The sequence below is a fragment of the Simochromis diagramma genome, unplaced genomic scaffold, assembly GCF_900408965.1.
Source record: "Simochromis diagramma unplaced genomic scaffold, fSimDia1.1 OVJJ01000317.1, whole genome shotgun sequence".
In the NCBI taxonomy this organism is placed as follows: domain Eukaryota; kingdom Metazoa; phylum Chordata; class Actinopteri; order Cichliformes; family Cichlidae; genus Simochromis; species Simochromis diagramma.
The window spans coordinates 336,130-356,070 of record NW_024386994.1 but is presented as its reverse complement, the minus strand read 5'-3'; the positions used below and the strand labels follow the sequence as shown (position 1 = coordinate 356,070).

General features: G+C 41.5%; 1 protein-coding gene and 1 long non-coding RNA gene across 8 annotated transcripts in view; one reads left to right on the top strand and one right to left on the bottom strand.

Moving 5' to 3' along the window:
• sorcs2 (sortilin-related VPS10 domain containing receptor 2) overlaps nt 1-19,941 on the top strand; it is a 365,070-nt gene that overhangs the window by 12,688 nt on the left and 332,441 nt on the right. The window lies entirely within an intron of this gene.
• Nucleotides 15,545-15,865, bottom strand: LOC120739067. The gene is made up of 2 exons (XR_005697111.1): nt 15,743-15,865; nt 15,545-15,703 (listed from the first exon to the last, which is right to left on the bottom strand). It is a non-coding gene; the product is annotated as an uncharacterized LOC120739067 (long non-coding RNA).

Genomic DNA, 19,941 nt, shown 5'->3' with positions numbered 1-19,941 from the left:
TGTGAGAATCTGTGTAAATGGATTTCAGAAAATTGCAAGGGAGCTTCTTCAGGTTTACATCCAAGGAACCCAATTTTGCATTTTTAGAGAAATTATTTTATAGTTGATATAGTTTCATAGTTTTGCTGCTTTCCTGATTGGGTGAAAATTTACCTTAATGCTAAAGTCCAGGTTTGAACTCAGTGCAATTCAAAGCAACCTTGCCTCCCATGTTCAGGAGTGATGTTCTCTCTAGCTGTGCTTGCACACTGACACACACCTACACACAAGTCGATTTGAAGCAGTGAAAACAGGAATTATCCATGTGTTGATGGACATGAAACTTGCCAGTAATAATTCTCTTTCCCTGAAAAAAAAAAGTGGGCTGAATGTTTGTGACTCATGTTGATAGCAATTAGCACACCGGTGTATCATGGGAGGTGTGGTGTTGGTGGCGAGCATGTGTGGGAGGAAAGGAAATGAAAGAAGGGAAAAAAGGAGAACAGGCAACCAGTAACTGTGCACTGAGGCTTCTTTTATCTAAACTCTGCATACTCCTCGGTTGGTTTTTAACAAATGTGCTGTCAAAAACAGTGGTTGTTTTACATGAAAAAGACAAGGCCATGTGCTGTGATCTGACGCTGGCAACAATATAACGGGCTCCCAGGCTGCTACTTGCAGCTTGCGCTCTCCCTGTGTCTCTCGTCCTCTCTGTGTGGTTTACTTTTGGTTGATTGAAAGGAGATGTGTGCCAGTGAGTCAAAGCAAAGATGCAAAGCAGCGACAAATTCACTTAATGTTTGGAGTACAGCTTGTCACAACAGTGGCATCAGGTGATTCCAGTCTGCATTGTAAAAGAAGAAGTTGGCAAGATTCTAAAAATAGTCTTAAATACAAACCAGGGGTGATTATGTGGCTTTTAAAATGGAGGTGAGATATTTTAGTGTGAGGTATCCATCTATGGATGCACCAATAAGCACAAGTATTTCTTCTTTTTCCTTCTTTCTAACACAGTTCTGCAGTTCTGGTTAGGAAGCAGAAGATAGCACATATATTCCAAATAAAGCAAACAAAAAAGGAACTGTTAAAAGGCCTGAAATGCAGAAAAAAAGGTAAACTATTACAAGAAATCCTACGAAGAAACACCAAAATGCAACTTTGATATCATGGTGTCTGCAAAAAGTTCCAAAATCCTAAAACTAAAAAAGAGCAGAGGTGCAGCGCTGTATCCACCTTCAGGCACTTATTACTGCATGATAATCCTCTTCTCTATCAGCATAAAAGCTGACAATAACGCCACAGGCTACATGTGAGTCATATGGAATAAATTATTATAAGTGCAGAATATGTACACGAGTGATATTTTATCTTGTCACTCCCTGCCAAAATTAGTTGGCAGGGAGTTTTATTGATCACTCAGATTTCTTTGCATTTTAGACCCCATTCCTACATGTCTGCCACATTTGTACAGAAAATGCATTTGCAGGTTGAGCAGCAGAGTTGAGTATGTGAGTTGTGCCAATGACAAACTTGCCAAATCTTCTCTGCCAATGCCAAACAGATTTATTGCCAAGAAGCATTGTTACAACAAAGAAATAATTGACCAAACACAAATTTACTCTTTTTCTATGCTAACAGGTGATGAAACTATTACGTAATTGCTTGATTCAGCTGTCTTGGCTAACTTTAGACAAATTTTTAAGAGTAGTTGTTAAACCATCACCTGATCCTTTCTGATGACTGGTTTATATGAAGAGTTTCAGTCAGGATTTAGAGTAAATCGTAGCACAGAAACAATCTTGTTATGGCCTCTGACATTTTTTTTTTGCTTGTCCTGTTACATCTCAGCACAGCATTCAATACAATATTTTACTACAGAGATTACAACAGACCATTGGTAAAGGAACTGCGCTGCATAAATTCCAATTTGTGCATGCAAATGGGGAGTCTTGCTCATTCTCTACAGTTAGTCATGGAGCTTCAAAGGCTTACATGCTGGGACCAATACTTTTTACATTATACATCCTTAACTTTGGCAGTATTATTAGAAAACCATGCATTTTCATCATTATGCAGATGATACCAAGCTTCATTTTTCCATGAAGTTACATAATATAAATCAACTACTTAAATTACAAGGATGTCTTAAAGACAAAGGCCTGGATGACATCTTATTCTCGCATGATGATGATGCATTGATGTTTTCTTGTTGACTCATTTTTTTTTCCACTAACTGCAAAAAAGACCGAGGTGGTGGCAGACCGGGGTGGTGGTCCCATCTTTAAGAAAGGGGACCGGAGGGTGTGTTCCAACTACAGGGGAATCACACTCCTCAGCCTCCCTGGGAAAGTCTATGCCAGGGTGCTGGAGAGGAGAGTCTGTCCGTTAGTCGAACCTCGGATACAGGAGGAACAATGCGGTTTTCGTCCTGGTCGTGGAACACTGGACCATCTCTTTATCCTCTCGAGGATACTCGAGGGCACATGGGAGTTTGCCCCAACCAGTCTACATGTGTTTTGTGGACTTGGAGAAGGCATTCGACCGTGTCCCAGAGGGGTCCTGTCGGGAGTGCTCCGGGAGTATGGGGTGTCTGGCCCATTGCTACGGGCCATTCAGTCCTTATACAACCGTTACAAGACCTTGGTCCGGCAATAAGTCGGACTTGTTCCCGGTGGGTGATGGGCTCCGCCAGGGCTGCCCTTTGTCACCGATTCTCTTCATAATTTTTATGGACAGAATTTCTAGGCGTAGCCAAGTGGCAGAGGGCTTTCACTTCGGTGGTCTCAGGATCTCATCTCTGCTTTTTGCAGATGATGTGGTCATGTTGGCTTCATCAGGTGATGGCCTCCAGCTCGCTTTGGAACGGTTCGCAACCGAGTGTGAAGCGGTGGGAATGAGAATCAGCACCTCCAAATCTGAGGCCATGGTCCTCAGCCTGAAAAGGGTGGAGTGCCCACTCCGGGTCAGGAACGAGACCCTGCCCCAAGTGGAGGAGTTTAAGTACTTCGGGGTCTTGTTCACGAATAATGGGAGAAGGGAGCGGGAGATCGACAGACGGATTGGTGCAGTGGCTGCAGTGATGCGGACGCTGTACTGGTCTGTTGTGGTAAAGAGAGAGCTGAGTGTAAAAGCGAAGCTCTCAATTTACCGGTAGATCTACGCCGCTGTGGGTAGTGACCAAAAGAACGAGATCGCGAATACAAGCGGCAGAAATGGGCTTCCTCCAAAGGGTGGCTGGCCTTTCCCTTAGAGATAGGGTGAGAAGCTCTGCCATTTGGGAGGTGCTCAGAGTAGAGCCGCTGCTCCTCAACATCTGTGGTGCACACATTGCTTGATTTATTTAATGAATAAATAAATATCATTGTGTACAAAACTTTAACAATACTTTATGACCTTTTGGCAAATTAATGTCATAGCAATTTTGCCAATTTTCATTGGTATTTGCCTTCATGCAGCCTTTGCAAACATGCTTGTGTGTAGTCCTCCAAAATCCCCACAGCTTGTAGCCTGATGTAGATGATACTGTGCATAAGTTGAATGCTGACTGGTTGAAAAATGAGCTGCAACAAGAAAGGAGGTGATTGTAGAGTTCAGCATGAGTGGGAAAAGCGCAGAAATATTTAAAGATATTAAAAGAATTCAGCGTGAGGAGAATAGATAACGGCTGCTAACTTTTCAGCTCTTAATTTGCTATAAGTCTGATCTTTTCCTGGCTGGGAACGACCAACAACAGCATAACCAAGAAGAGTTCACAGGGTTTGTGACACTGCCCCCTGGTGACAGTAAACAGCTGCAGCATGTAGATGACTTTTCTACATACATGCCCCCCCACCCCACCTCACCCCACCCCCAAACAAAAAAAAACCCAACAACAATAAAACAAATCAAAAGAAGAAACAACACACACACACATACACACAATTATTTACTGGCCCATGCTACTCCACAATATAGAGAGACAGTTTTCTTCCTCGTGGCTTACCTTATTGTTCTTACCTTCTCAAGTGCTCTCGTTGGGGACAAACTTCAGAGAAGTAATTCTACTGAAGCACCCTCTCTGTGACAGCCCTGCTCTGGGAAAAAGAGACATTTGAACCCTCTCTCTGTGCTTGAGAAGGTCTGTTTATTATTACAATTGGAACTTGTTTTCTTCTGACCAAGAAAGAAAAAGCGAGGTGAGTGAATGAAGGAATGTTGAAGCCTCTTTGGAATTATGCATGTAAACACAGGCGGTGCATCACTCAGGTAATGAGATTCTCCTCTCTGCTTAAATTTGAAAGCCCCCCAGCACCCAAGGAGAACAAACAATCCCCCTTTCCAACCTTCTCTTTCAGAAAAATGCAAAATGACACATTTGCCTCTTCTCCTGCCCCTTTCCTTCCTCGTCTACTTCTCCCCACTTGTGAATCTGGACAGGCTGTTTGTATGCAAATATATTGTTTGGATGACCCCCTGCCCACACACACACACACAAACACACACACGCTGGCGTGCTGAGGTGAACAACACTCCAGCAGGGCAGCAGTGGCTGGCAAAAGAAATCTTGCTTTCCCCCGGCCCCCACTTTAGAAAAAGAAATTATTGTGTGTATTCAGCAACAGGCCCAACTAGTTATCTCCTCTCTTGCTGTGGTTAATCCCCTCTTTCATTGTCATCTTTTTCTTTCCATTTGCCTCTGAAAAACAGCTTAGGGCCAAATGCAGCTCAAACCACCAGGCGATATCTGGCGTGTGGTGCTTTTTTCTTTCTCTGGGAGAGATCTGTGAAGCTGCTTTTGTAGAGAAGTCCGTGTTGATTTGTGGGATCATTGTGTAGGTCATTGCCAGATGCGTGTATGCTTCTGGACTGTGTGGTTTTTACAGAATTACTCATCAAAGTCAAAAAAGGGTTTCTAATGATACACCTAGCCTGTAGAAATCGGGTGTCAGCTTGTAAATGCCAATGTGAAGTCACTTTCCTCAACAGTTTCCATTATTACAGTCTCAAAACTTTGACAACTACTTGAAAATGTAGTTTTGGCCATTTGCAAGTTCATAGGACACATGGGCATCTGGGTAGTAATGTAGACCAAGGAAAAAAAATCTTTATCTTGAAAAACCTAATATAAGGTGAATTTTCTGCGGCTGCTGGTACAGCACAGTTTTTTGCCTTTTACTGGGACCAGGTTGCATCTGTTATAAAAGGTCAACCTGCCACCATTTAGTCTGGAGCACTACAGTGACTACAGTAAAAGGAAGATTATTTCCATCTGCAGTAATTTATATTTGGCAGCAGGGCTCTGTTCAGGGACCTCCCTGTCTTCCATAAGTGGGAGAGAGCACAACTTCCCGCCCTTCCATGTGCACACGTGGAAAGCCAGAGGCAAGGACAGCAGCAGCATGAATCAACATAGAACAGAGCAGGCATTAGCAGCAAAACATATAACACTGTTTGAGTCAGATACAGCGTCACGGGGGGAGCACGGGTGAAAGCAGCCTGCAAAGCGGCTTGCAGTGTGGAGCAGCTGTGGGATAAGATTTGAAGGGTATTAGCTGAGCCATCAGATGATATAAGCTGGCACTGAGATCAATTGATCTGATGGGATGGCAGCTGAGCTTGACTTGACAGACTACCTGAACCAATGCTGTGCATTTCAATTTTGAATGTCAACCGTTGTGCAACATTCAGTCAAGGTGCTTTGTTGCATCAGATTTGGTGCTGCCCAGAAGTTTCAGAAGTGGTTCAATAAATTCAAATGAATCTGGGCTGTTTCTTGTGGACAATCAGTATGGATGTAATTTGAAGGGGATAGGTCATTTTATAAAGCCTGTAAATGATGATTGAATGAATCCAGTCTTTATGTGATGAAGTATGAACCCTGCATCCAGGTCCAAACTGCTCCGCGTTTATTAAGGCTGTTGTGTTTTTAACATGTTTTAGTGCTTTGTATCGTGTTCTGTTTAATTTGAACAAGCCCCTAAAAAAGGCAGTGATCACCGTCGGCCTCTCTCAGTTTTTATCACCACTGTTGATTTTAAAGCTCAGTTTTTAAAACTGTAGGATGTAACTACAGCCCAGCCCATGCAGCAGTATATTAATGACTAACCTCGTATTGTGGATGGATTATCTCAGTTGTTCTCCTGACTGAAGTTTGGTCCGTTTACTACAACTGCCATGCAATTGCATTTGTCCCTAACCATCAGACAATCACGTTTACTTTTATCGAGTGGAAAAATGTTAGCGTTCATCAGCTTCACTGTTTATATTATGCTAACCATAGCTGTGTAGCTAGCCACCACGTAGCACATCATTATATACCATCTAGCCCAAGTTCAGTAACCCTGCAAAAGTCACTGCTGTTTAGTTTTCTGTCTTCATTTATGTCGAAAGTAATAGCAGACCTGTATGTTTTAATTTTTTCAGAAATCCCTCTTCGAACTCTGTTAAATTTCATAAATTCTGTTTTCATGGATGCCTGGAACTTCATTGTTACACCTGGTAGAGCAGACACACTGATCATTTTATTAAAGATGAAAGGATTTAGACAGTTTTTAACTCTCAGTGATGCTGCAGTGTTCCTTTGACTTTGGGACCTGAAGTAGAGTTTGGACGGCTAATGAGGTCAAGCTTAAAGACCAGATATTAAATTAAAAACCTTTAGTTGGGATTAGTTTTTTCATTTTGACTAATATTGAATATTGAAAAAAAAAATTAAAACTGACTTCCATGTTAAAAGTAGCCATTGTTCTTCCAGTGTCACCAGCTTTTTATTAAGTTGAAACATTCTTGAATGATCTGAACTAAATCAAGTTTATCTCTTCTCATATATCCAGATGTATTTTGACCAAATCAGGTACATTTACCTCAGCTAGATTTTCATTTATCAAATGAAAGGAGAACTGGTGTATCGTGATGTAAAAAATGATTAGAGCAAGCTGCACTAAGTAAAGCATCATTTTGGAACTAGCTTTTTGAGGCTTCTGCAAGTTGCTCACATCACTCCAGTGGTTTCTAATGAAAGTCATTAATTGAAACTAAGCCTAGATTCTTTTGAAGTAAATCTTTCTCTAAGGAAAGTCTGCAAAGCTGCTTTCTGAATGATGTCATTTGCAGATATGTGGTCACTGTTGGACCTGGCCTTGTTTCTCTACCCACACAGCACTGTGAAGAATAGCTTAGTCTGAGTAACATCAGAACAGGAAGTTCTTTACGATGAAAAACTGTGTCCTTGATGAAACACGACACTGGATTGCTTTTCAGCTTTTATGCATGCATGCATGTGGGTTGCTGTCTCTGTATCTGTTCCATTCCAGTGGCCCATGGAAGGTGGACATTCTTTTCTGCACTGCTACAGTCTTGTTAAACCCATTTCCCCCCGTTAAACCTCATCTTTCTCACAGCTTCTTTTCTCAATCCACTCCTCCTCCTCCAATTCTCCTGCCAGTGAAAGGCGGTCAGTCACTGGCTATTCACTGGCAAAAGAACACAGTGTCTGATTGGTGTAAATGAAAAGTACTGGGGCTATTTTAATTGATTCTGTTTGCATCCTTTATCGCTGCATCAGTTTGGTTGTTAGTCAAATGGAAAAGATAAAGCGAACCTTTTTTTTTCCTTTCTTCCCAATTCCCTCATAAATCCTTTTACTGGAGCTGGCCTCCAACATGGCTGCCAGTTGCCAAGAAGCTGCCCTTATTTCTCCATCAGCTGCTGCCACTGGCCCAACACTCAGCATGTTTTGACACACTGGGTGGGGAGAAAGGGGAGAAAAGCTCTGGCTTGTGTCTCTCTCCACATCCGTCACAATGGCTGCCAAATTCCCCATGACCTCATTCTCATTAGCACTGCCTCCAATACATAGAGCCAGGTTGAAGCTCCTGGGTGAGGTGCACTGGCCCTGAATGATGACTCCTGCTGCATTTCTAAAAAGGGTTGGAGATTTGCTCGTCACCACAGAAAGTACGCACAAAGTCTGCTGGTGTGTAAACATGGTGGATAATTATGCAAGCAGGTCTGTCGTCTTAGCGTGAGCTGCAGGAGTCCTCAAAGGTCTCGCAAATTAATTAAGTCGAGCAGTGGACTCTCGCACCAAATTTGAGAAGTGGTAGACCTCGGAGAAAAGCAGCCGTGTGGAATGTTTTTAACGGCAATTTGCCATTCTAATTAATAAGTTGTTGCTAGAGGCTGACAGCAGGGATATTTAGTCAAGGTTTGCAGCCAATTTAATAGGTAGATAAATGTGTCGCATGTTATTCTTCCTTTCAGACCTTTTATTCATTTGGAAAACACTCTTAGATAAGACTGATATATAGTTAGAAATAAAAATAAATGAATTAGACCTTTCAGAGGCAGGGCAATCTGCCATCATGATGATGTCCACAATATTTCGACTATCCCTGTTATTTACAGTATTTCTTTTATGCTTAATCGCTGCATTAGTAGCTAAAATCTTCTTAAATCACTGTCTTTCTAACCTAAGGAGGCATTCTCTCTACCCAGAAGACATGCTGCTGGGTAGAGAGAAGATAAAGTAACAAAATAAAAGACAATAAAAAGGTTCCCCTTCTCAAAATCTCTACCCAGAGAGAGGATTCTCTCACAGGAAATATCTTCATCTTTAAAAAGCTCCTAATTTTCTGTCTTTCTGTCGTTTTTTTCTTTGTGTTGCTACTTTTTGTATTGGTCTCTTCTAATTTTGTGCCGCACCAAAGAAGCTTTACCGCACACTGAGATCCACCCTGATAGAAAGTGAAGACAAAATGAACTCTCACCATTCCCCCACTTCCTCCTGATCTGTGCCATACATTTGTACTGTTAAACACAGCAACACCGTTTCAGGCAAATGCTGCTGAAAAGTGTGAAAATGAAAGAAAGTGAAATGAGCATTGCACTGTGGGGAATTTAGGAGTTTGTGACCTTATTATACAGGTGATGCTAACTGTGTGTAATGCTGATTGGCTTCAGTTAGCGCATGCACAACATGTGGGTCCCCCATGGTACCATCACCATTACTGCTGAGAAGATTCCTTATATGTCTGGCAGATGAGCTTATCTTTAGATAGATGGGATGCATGATTTTAATGATGCTAAAGGGGTGGTGTCGGGGTGGTAGGGAACACCTGGTACAAATCCATGTTACTGTGTAATAGTGGGGGCTGTGAAAACATCTGCACCGGAATGGAAAGTGGAATAGGGCATGCAGACAGAGGGTGTGAATAAGCAAGCTGATTGCCTCCTTGTTGTCCGCTGGCAGAGACGTACAATGCTGTTGATATGCAGATGAATTTCCCTCAGGCCATAAGAAAGGATATAACAAATTCTGGCTGTGCTCCGCTGCTGTGGACTGGAAACACTCACACATTAACTATTTTTCTCCATCATAAACCCACCTCACACTCCAGTATTTTGGCCTATTGTAACAGACGTCCTCCGCTTGCTTTTTCAATTTGTGACACAATCCAGTGGGTGCGGTACTGCCTCAATGTCATGCCACAAATCATCCCAGTGTGTCGGAGAAATTGAATTTCCCATGAATATGTGATTGGCCGTGATGTGCTCCCCAGCATGTGGGGTGGCTAATCCTCCCGTAGTGGTGGCGGTGGTGGGTGAGCCCAAAACAGTGGCATGGGGTCACGACAGCTGCGCGGGCGAGTATGCACACATACCATCACTTGCACACACACACACAGAGACACACCTAGTTGACAACACGCATATGAGATACGGAACCCCAGAGAGTTACAATCACACACTTGCTGTGGGCTGTCAGCAGCTGCGTATTTGTGTGTGTCTGCAGACCATGCTGTGCACACATGCTGCAGTGATTCCAACCTGCTGCGCGTGTGTGGAGATATGTGTGTGCTGTGTTTATGAGTGTTCCAGTCTGGTCTGCCCCCTCTCCACGCCACATTTACAGACCACTCGTGGGCTCCTGTAGTGTGCCATCACAAAATTCTCGTATCACACCTGTCATCAGCCCTCATGCTAAGAGCCTCTTGAATTCAGCCCCTTCTGTCTTTCACACAAAGGACGCCATCATTTCCTTTGTCGCCCAAGCTCCATGTGGCAAGCTGATATAATTTTCCCATGTATTTCAGGAAACAGTAATGAGTGTATATCCAGGCGAGCTAATGTCTATGGGCTCGTCTCCCATGTCAGACAATGGCTTGTGGATGAGTCATTCACACACAAGTGCAGATGATTGTGCATACAGTTACACACCGACTTTACTTTTAACAATAAAATCACACACACGCGCACTAGGTTTTCACTTTAGAATAGCACCTGCACAGTCGTGCTCCAAGGATCTCCTTTCACTCAAGAAGCTGTCAAGTTGGTTTGTGATAAATTCAGACATTTAGACATCTTCACGCATTGCTAGTTTTAGTGACAGCTTTATGGTAGCTGTATTAGGGCTGGGTAGTATGACCAAGAACTTGTATCAGCATAGTTTTAAAGGTTCTGGCAGGTTCCAAGTATATTTGTCTACATTTATTATTATTATTATTATTATTATTATTATTATTATTAATAATAATAATAATAATAATAATAATAATAATAATAATAATAATAATATTATTATTATTATCATTATGTCTGCATAAGTGAACCCAGCCATGTGGGAGGGGCACAAGCTACTTTACTCCTAGTGCTGGATCCAAGCCTGCATGAATGGGGAGAGTGGTATCCGTAAGGGCATCCACCATAAAATCAAAACGAGATTTTACTGGGCCATTCAGGGCTTAGGGCTCGGGTTAAAAACTATCGTCTCTGGTGCTGTTAGCAAATAGAGTGCTGTTGGAACCTGTGCTTCTGTTGGCCAGGGAGAAAAAAACAGGAAAAGAAAAGGGGGAAGTCATGTAAGGAGGCAGCGAGAGAGAAGGAAAGGCAGGAGTCTGGAGGAGAGTGTGGACTTTAAATAGATGGACTATGACTAGTAAAGGGACAGATATAGTGTGCAGGAGACCAGGTGGAAGATAGGTGGATTGAGCAGGAGATGAAGAAAGAGCATCCCACTGCCCAAAGTGACGTCAGGATGATGTCCTTTATTGGTCATATTTGGACCTAAATTTTTTTCCACTGAAGGGTTTGCTTTGTATCGCCAGGCAACACGTCTTTTTTTGTTGTTGTTGTTTTACATAAATAATCATGAATGATGAAACATGAATAAATCAATAGGCTAACACATAATAAATTGTGTTTGTTTATAAATAATCCATATTCATACGTATCATGTTGTTAAAAACAATGTTGATATTTGTAAATAAGAAAATATTTGTTAATCATGTAGATTTCATGCACCTGTCAAAGACATCCAGTCCAAAGTTCAAATGTTGAACGTCATATTTACGTCCAGGTTGGGTGATGGTCAGACATCCAAATTGTGGACCAAGTTCGGACATTGTTTAGATGTTCAGAATTGGACATGGAACAACTGACCCAAAATAGACATGATCTATCCAATGTTGAAGGTGAAGAGTGTAACAGACAAAGTTGTTTGATGTCATTTAGAAGAGAAAGAAAATTCTGGAGGATATTGGATAAAGCGGTAACGAGAAGATAGCGTCCCCTGGGGGTAGAGGGTGGTGATTGGAGCAGACTTCAGTGGACGTGTAGGTGAAGCCAAAAGGGGTAATGAGGAGAGAAATGGAGAAAGACAGATGCTGGTGGATTTTGTGAAAATTTTTAAAATGGCCATGATGAATACATTCAAGAAGGACTAACATAGGGTATAGGAATGGAGGAAGGTATACAGAGGTATGCTACATCTTGTACAGAAGGTGAAGAAGGAACAACTTTGCAGAACAACTTTGCAGAAGTGAGAGAAATTCTTAAGAAGGTGTTTGGTGTATCTTCTGGACATAGGAAATTAGACAAGGAGACTTGGTGATGGAATGAAAATACAGTAAATTATTCAAAATCAGGGAGATGAAGAATGTAGACTGGCCTATTGAGAGGCTAGGCACATAGCAGATAAAGCTGGCAAAGCCAAAAGAAAAGGGTTATAGTGAGTTGCATGTGTTGTTGGACAATAAGGAAGAAGAAAAGTACTTGTGTCGATTGGGTAGACAGGAAGATTGAGCTGGAAAGGAGGTTGGAGGAGAAGGAAGCAGTTAGATCGTTTAAGTATAGAGATGTAAATCTACTAACGAATGAAGAGGGTGTGCTGAGAAGATTTCAAGAACAAGGGTGGTGTGCAGAGCAGTAGGAACTACAGAAGGATAAAGCTGATGAGCCGTCACATGAAGACATGGGAAGGAATTGTTGAAGCTAGAGTACAGGCGATGATCAGTGAGCAGCAGTATGGCTTCATGCCCAGACAGCACAACAGATCCGCTATTTGCTTTGAGAGTGCTGATGGAGAAATATAGAGGAGGTCAGAATGAGTTGCAATGTGTTTTTTGAGATCTTTAGAAAGGCTTTAATAGAGAGGAACTATGGATCTGCATAAGGAAATCAGAAGAGGGTGTTGCAGGACATACATAAGGACAGAGAGATAGTAGTGAGGTGTGTGATACAAGTAACAGATTACATCGGGAATGGCTCTGGGTGCCTTCTTGTTTGGGAGGGTGATGGACATGCTGACAGATGAGGTCAGGCAGGAGTCTGTGTGGACTACAATGTTTGCAGAAACACTGTCATCAGTAATTATACTAGTCTGAAGAGGTGGAGGTATGCACTGACAGGGAATGAAAGTCAGCAAAAGACTGAAGACTGAATACATATGAATGAGAGAAAGACAATTGGAAAGGTGAATATGCAAGTAGTAGAGTTAGTGTCAGTAGATCAGTTTAAATGCCTAGGTCAACCATCCAAAGCAACACTGCACAAGAGATGTGAAAAAGACAGTGCAGACAGGGTGGAGTGAGGGGAGGTGTCAGGGGTAATTTATGATAACCCTTGACACTACCGTCTACATCATTTGTGATGAAGATGGTAGTGGGACCTGTTATGATGTATGATTTATAGAAACAGTGTAATTAGCAAGAAATACAAAAGGAGGTGGCAGAGTTAGGATTTTCATCGGGAGTGACCAGAATGGACGGGATTCAAAATGAGTGCATTAAAATGATATTTAAAATGAGGAACAGCTTGGACTGAGCTCGGTTTTGGAGAGCTTAAGATGCAAGGCTAACCTTGAGGTGAATGTCGTGTGATTTGACATTATATAAATAAAGTATTTAAATTCAGTGTGTAGAGGAGGGGTCATGGCTATACTGAGCATATGATTTTGAATATGGAGCTGCCAGGCAGAAGGAAAAGAGGAAGCCCTCAGAGAAGATTTATGGATATAGTAAAAAAGGATATGAGGAGAGTGTATTCCAGCTAACATTGATACACATTCACAGCTTGATGAATGCATTGGAGTTCAATAGCTTGCCTAAGGACACTTTAGCATGCAGGCTGGAGAAGACAGGGATTGAACCACCAATCTTGTGATTAGTAGCTGACATGGTCTATCTCATGAGCCATAGCCGCCCTGATGAAGAGAAAGAGGAGATGTCATCCACAGCCTTCATTTCACTGCAGTTCACTCACAAATATGTCATTTTTCCACTGTTGCCTTGAGGTGAGCTATGCAGGTGAAATATGTTTTTCTAACAGGGATGCCTGACAGGGACATTTTCAGGATGTTTTTAAATGGGGGTGGCACAGTGAGGCACAAGAACCAGTTGGACAGCCAATGGAAAACCAGAAAAAATCTGTCAGGAAAAAAACACCAAACCACTTGAAAGGTGGCTGAAAATATATCAGTTATAATGCTTTTTATTGTAGAATTCTCCTATCAACATGCATTAGGAAATCTGCACAAGATTCGAGATTAATGTGAGGTAATGGAGCTGACAAAAGGTAGATCTGAATCCACTCTTTTTTCTAGTGAATGGTAGAGGTAAAGAACATGTTGTCAAGGTGTGTATTTTATGCCAAACTGTTATCTTCTCCTAGACCTATCTAAGCAGTGTGGCAGCCTGCGGAGATAATATCTGTAGTGAACTGTGTCTAAAAATAGCTTTCCTACATGAAATACACCCTTTGATCTTTTGATTGAAAGTCGTTTGCTTTCTTCACATCCTGTACCACATCCTCTAGCTCTGAATCTGGATTTTGTCAGTCTTTAACTGCTTCTGATATCAGTATTCAGGGCTAAAAGATTCAATTCTTGGATTTTACAGGTTTGTTACTAGTTAGTATCTGTCTGTTGTGTTGGATCCATACAGGTTATACATGCAGCTTGCTAAGCAAGCGTACTAGTCTTGTTTGATTCCATTCCAGCTGGCCTAGACTGCTGAGGCCTAGACTGCTGAGGAAAAATAAGTATTTCCTGACTGATTGTCAGAGTTTGCTGGAGGTTGTTGGCAGTCCTGTGTGAAGCTATCAGATGTTAGTCACGCAGACACCCAAGATTGTTGAATTCACCAATTGTAACCACTGGTCACTAAGGAAAAATATATATTCTGCAACCAGTTGGTGAGTGATTGGGGGAAGTTGCTTGGTGACACTGAAAACATCTTTGCGATTGCTTTGTTTGCTCTCAGTTCAAAGTCAAAGCTGCAGCTGCTGAACGATGCTGGCTATGGTGCCAAGTCAGAACTTACTGGGCAGCAAATGTAATATAAAACCATCTTTTTTTAACACTTCTTCCACTAGGAAGTCTTTGGTGCAACATCGTCATTGTGGCAGATTTCACCCAGCCAATCAAACTAGACATTTTCTGGAGGGAACAGAGGTTACCAGACATCACCAACTAATCTTTAGGCAAGTGGGGCCTTAGCGCATGGTACACCAAACCTCTTGTCTAGTGTCTGGGATAGAGATAGACTTCACCCTGGAAGATCCTGAAATTGTTAAATGATCAAGAACTCGTATGTCTCAAAACTGATTTCTTTGTATTATTGTAGGGTCTACACTAATTGAAATTGAACTTTATTAAATTGAAGAGGTGAATGCAAAAACACCCCTATACATTCTGGAAGTCACTGGTGACCTGTTCTGTCATTAAGGTATGAGAATGTGTTGTGCGATTTATCCAGAGCAGGACATAGTTATGAAATTAAACCAGGTGTAATTCAGCAAACTCATATTAGTAGAATTGTACTCTTCATTCGTCATGCATTCGTGTCACTGGGCAGAAAAAATTATATAAAAACATGTAGTATTTAACATTTTTCCCAATCATTAATAGCGTTTGTGATCTCTTGGTCGATCTCTTCTGTATAAGCAGTGCTTTTGATTGGTCTTCTTTGGAGATTAAAGCAGACTTAATGTGTGAAGAAAGCAGTCCTCCACATTATTGCACCTCTCTCTGCTACATCATGTGCATCTTAAGATTTAAAGACCTTTCATCATGGTTGACATGTAGCAAGAAATATAGAAATGTATGAATACTGATATAAATTATCAGGTGTATTTAAAAATGGAATTTACAGATTTTGCTGTTTTTCCATATTAATTTTCCTAGAAATTAGAGACTTCTGCATATTCTTTGTTACACCCCCCCCCCTTTCCCCCTTGTGCAGGGGTGTTGAACTCCAGGCCTCGAGGGCCGGTGTCCTGTAGGTTTTAGATGTGTCCTTCATCCAACAGAGCTGATTTAAATAGCTAAATCACCTCCTCCAGTTGTTTTTTTTTTTTAAGTTCTCCAGAGTCCTGGTAATGAACCAATCATTTGAACCAGGTGTGTTGTACCAGGGTGAGATCTAAAACCTGCAGGACACCAGCCCTCGAGGCCTGGAGTTGGACACCCCTGCCCTTGTGCTCCCTTGCTGTCTTTAAATCTGGGCACTGATGTGTATTTTCAGGCCACTTTTGCTAAAGAAAACCTCACAGTCGTGACAATTAGTTGCAGGGGTTCTCCCCCCCTCCTCCATTTCCATAATGTGAGGTGAGCCTCTGCCAGGGTGAACCCCAGTATATTACCAGAAGAAGGTTATAAAGAATTTTGAAAAACTTTGTGTCATTGTATTAGTGTTCTTACTGTTCAGGAGTAATTAGATTTAATTGGCTGAGTGGACAGTCAAAGGAAATTATCCAGAGCCTCTGAACTCTGGCTTTGTAAGTAGTTGCCAAAAGCAAGCATTACATCGAAAATAAACTTCACAAACCCACATAATATCCTGTCATTATCATTCCAGAAGCATTTTAAAATATTAGTAGCACAAAATACAAGCAGGATGTTTGAGATTTTGCAGAAATTATCTAGCACATATGGCTTTCAGATGGCATCCCTTCTTCAGTTCTGTCTTTCAAGCTACATCTTTTTTCCTATAGTGTGCAGCGTATCTTGCACGTAGTTAGACAGGAACATGTAACCTGGCACGTTTGGGAGACCAGAGGGGAAAAAAAACCAGGCAGACAGAGAGACATATAGAGAAAGAAACAATAAGCCAGGAAAAAAAAAAAAAAAAAGACTGCAATGATACCCAAACCCAGAAGAAGATTCTTAATCTGATGGTAATCTCACAATGGCCCCTGAGCAGAATGAATCTTGTAATTATTCTTCATATAGATACAGTCTGGGCCTCAGAGCGTACAGGACAGGTCAGCTCACTGAGGCGTGTATAACTGAAAAGAGGGTCATTTTCTTTGACGACACTCATATGAGAGGGAGAGACAGTTTGGTACAGGTTTGTACAGTGAAGTTGGTACTGTTGTTATCTAGCCTGTTGTGTTCACTGAGATAAAACAGGACAGTATTTCAGAGGACTTTTTGCCATTTTGTGTTGTGATGTATACATTCATTCTATTTGACTTTGTCTGCAGCAGTCTAGACACAGGCAGTTCCTTAGATTTTACCTGTGCAAATTTGTTCTCTGATGTGCTTACACAATCTGTGATTAATTGTTTCATTGTAAATATACAATGAGCTCCTTTCATTTTCCAGAATTTGTTGCTTTTTACTTCTTTCTACTTCCTGAAGTAGTTTGGCTAGACCCATATTTCTGTGAGTATATACAGATAGGCAAAGACTCTAGGACTCCAGGTTATACCCAGAAGATAGTAAAGTGATGAAGTCAAATAAAGCATCAAGAGAGATGCTGGAGTGAAGGTGGGTTGCAAAGTAGCTTGTAGATGCACTGAAGCTGGTTCCACTGAACCAGCTCAGATAATGTTACCCATGCTCAGTTTATTAAGCTTTCTTAGTATCACATTCAGTTCGCAGAGTATTTCATTCTCTGTCCTACCTTTATGAGCCACTGCTTCTCTCTATAAGGCCCTGTGGGTTTGTTCAACTCCAGTGTGACAAAGTGGGTGAGAGCACCACTTGTCCATATTCTTAGTTAACATGCTTGTTCTGATTTAACCATATTTCATATGTAATCTGCAATAGGCAAACATCTACTATCCTGGGTTTGTTTACGTTTTGCACTTTCACAGATTATGTAACATAACATCTTGATTTAAATCAATTCTGACAAGTTTAAGTTAACATGTTATTTATTTCAACTGTTAATTGGTTTAATTAGAACTCACCTTATCTACCTGTGTTCCAGGAGGAAATATAGTTTTACTTCCTGTATTTATAGCTTCCTGGTTAATCTGAGGTCACAGGAAGAGACCAGGTGAAGAAGGGGGAGAATTTTTGTAATTTAATAAAGTTGATTTTAGACTGTGTCTGGATTTATTGGTGCAATATGAGTACACCGTAGAGTTTTATTGCTAGGAAGGAGTAGCAGTATAGGTTTGAGTATTAAAATGTTTGTCTCACCTACCTAATGGAATAGTCCAGGGGTGAGTGGACTATTTAAGCAGATGAAAAAAAAAGGACCAGGTCAGTGTAGCTGTGTGCAGTTTGACCTTAGTTTCTGTTGATTTAGGTTCAGTTATGTTTATTTGAACTGAGTTAATTATGGAGTTGAGTTTTTTATTTATTTTTGTAAATATTGGTTGGTCACAAAATGGTGAATAAATCACTTGCTACACTGGACAGCATCTGTCTCCTGCACTTCTTTAGCCGCTAAGGTCAAGTCCTACCACATTCGGTCAAAGACACAACTGAACAACACAAATTTCAGATCATCTTCACCTTTTACTCAGTCAAACAGAGATGAACAATAAAAGCCCCATTCAGTTGACTGCATCGATTACATATATAGACCAGATGGGGGAGTGCTGAATACGGTAGCACTCATTGGTACCGCTATCCTACCCCATCTCATATGGTAAGGTGTATCATATAAAGGCCTCGAGAGCTGGTTTGTCTAGGGAAATAAGATGGGTTCCATACTGTGTAAAAGTTGCCCATGTATTTTATACTCTGTGCAATATATCACAAGCTATCATGGACGGTGATGCCCTTCCAAACCATTGTGGAGTCCAGGTCAGACAGGGAAAAAGTCCTCTGATCAAATTGTACTCTTTGCTCCAACCCTTTTCTTCAAATGGGGCGATCGTCTTGTAATCGGAAGGTTACTGGTTCGAGCCCCGGCTCCGACAGTCTCGGTCGTTGTGTCCATGGGTAAGACACTTCACCCGTAGCCTACTGGTGGTGGTCAGAGGGCCCGGTGGCGCCAGTGTCTGGCAGCCTCGCCTCTGTAAGTGCGTCCCAGGACGGCTGTGGCTACACTGTAGCTTGCCATCACCATTTACCAAATGTTGTTCAGATTGTGACTTTAATGTAATCCCTTTCAATCGGCCCGTGTTTGTCGACTTTCCAGCTCTAGACTTTTTCACATCATGAGCTGCTGTGCCGAGTGGTTTGTTTTGAGCCCTAAATGGACGCACATCCTGGAGAAGACTTTACTTCGTGAACTTGTCCACAGATGTCAGATTCAGACCAACAGGCTGCAAAAACCAGAAAAAACAGGCTGTTGTTCTGTTTCTGAACCATTCACTTCTTGGAAGTGAAGATGTGATGGACTGGTTTGATTTGAGAAAGTAATAATAGTCACATCATTCAAAACAAGTCCTCAGAAAGTTGCAAGCGATGAGACTGAATGTATCGTTGTGTCAAATAAAACAGCAGTGTATAAAAACAGCATAAATACTACTTTTTTTGCATTTCTTTTTCAGGAATTTCTTGCAGGCTCAGTAAGCAATTTGTCCTCCGCTTGCTTTGTTCTGAATTGAAAAAGATATTTGCAAACAGACAGAATAGTTGTTCTCCCGAGTAGCTGAGCAGCTGTGGAGGTTTATGCGATGTGGTGTCAAGCCTTTGTGAGTCAGAGTGGAGAGAGAAGAGGAAACTGTGCATGGACATCTGCTGACTGTCCTCACCTCATCCAGGTGTGTTGCTTGAATTACCTCACCTGACAAATGTGCTTGCAAAAGTTTCCATACTGGCTTTGAATGGAAACGATCCTTCAGTCTGACAGCACATTTGCACACTTTTCCTTGTCCTTTAAACTCTTCAGATATTTTCACCACTCCCTTCTTCAGAGTCAAGACATTGTTGCTTTCACCACTGTTGTGAACCTTTTGCTTGGTGACACGATAAGATCAAAGGCAGACACAGGCCTTAGTCCTTCAGTGAGTCATGGCCTGGGTCGGGCTGAAAAGCAGCTGTCGTTGGTGAACAGAAGAGAGGAAGTAAAAGGATCAGTCTTGACCTTTGGTGGCGATTGGACTAGCTCTTTCACAATGCCTTGGAAACTTAACACTGTCTGTGACATTTACTGTCTGTGTGTGTAGCCAGTGTAGCTAGTGCATTCCAATGAATGAAAATCATAATGAATAGAAAAAAACTAGAGGAGCAGGTTGCTATATTAAATACAATGTAAAGTCTAAAGTTTTTTTTTTTTTTTGCATATAAACAGTCTATTTGTCTATTAAAAAGTCAGTTAAAGACAACTGTTAAAATTGTTGCAACAAGCAGTATATGGAAAGCCAGTTGAGCAGTGCCCAATATTATATATGACAGAGCAGTCTTTTTGTGCAACTAAAGCACTCTCTTTGCATTATTATGACTACTATCTATACTATCATTTAGTTACTAAAAATGCATACATTTGCATATGTGCCTGACAGAGCAGCTATGCGGATGGT